The 819-nt window shown below is 30.0% G+C and overlaps 1 non-coding gene across 1 annotated transcript; it reads left to right on the forward strand.

Moving 5' to 3' along the window:
• The first annotated feature begins 333 nt into the window (after positions 1 to 333).
• LOC126016589 (small nucleolar RNA SNORA51) lies at positions 334 to 466 on the forward strand. The gene has a single exon (XR_007498381.1). It is a non-coding gene; the product is annotated as a small nucleolar RNA SNORA51 (small nucleolar RNA).
• The last annotated feature ends 353 nt before the right edge of the window (positions 467 to 819 follow it).

The following is an 819-nucleotide window of genomic DNA, read 5'->3' on the forward strand; positions in this document are numbered from 1 at the left end:
GTAATAGAGTTATTGGTGGGGGTGGTAGTGATGACTTCCTTAAGGGCGAGATATCCGCCAAGGTTGGTGGGGGTGGGGTAGTGATGACTTCCCTTTTCATAACACCCTGAAGATACATTAACAAAATAACAGTAAAGCTAATTTTGTATGCTGAAGTATTTTATTAAGGTGAACCAAAAAAGATATTTAGTTTAGAAAAACAATAACAAAGACAAGATCAAATTGTGATCTTTGAACATTAAAATATTGCAATTTTCTGTTTAAAAATGTGTAGATATGTTGTACTGGTGAAGAATTTTATATAAATCAAAAAAAAAAAGAAAACAAAGATAAGGCTTCCCAATTCTTACCACAGGCTGTGTTCTTTACACTGACTGTACAGAAAGAAAAGGTACAGAAAATGCACCCCATATACACCTCAGCCCAGGCCCTTTGCATGGTCTGTACTGTGAATTGGGGGACAAAAATATGTGTAGATACATAACTATTTTAAGGACATATGAGTCAATATTTGATATGAATTGTTAACTTCATTCAGGTCCATTAAAATAAAATCTAAAAATAAATATATTTCTGTTATTATGTTAATATTTAACTGTAAGTAGGAAGGTGAATTTAAGACTTTTGTCACTGTCACATATTGAAGTGCTTAAAATAATTTTATTTATATTCAAACTAGTCAAAATTAACTAAGTTTAATATATTTTGATATACAAAGATATTACTTTCAAATTATACAAAATTGATAGATGTATATGCCAGTGTTTAATAATTGTTCATGTCTTTTGTGAAGACTTTTTTAGCTTATAACAGAGTCTC

The sequence above is a fragment of the Suncus etruscus genome, chromosome 8 (assembly GCF_024139225.1).
Source record: "Suncus etruscus isolate mSunEtr1 chromosome 8, mSunEtr1.pri.cur, whole genome shotgun sequence".
In the NCBI taxonomy this organism is placed as follows: Eukaryota; Metazoa; Chordata; class Mammalia; order Eulipotyphla; family Soricidae; genus Suncus; species Suncus etruscus.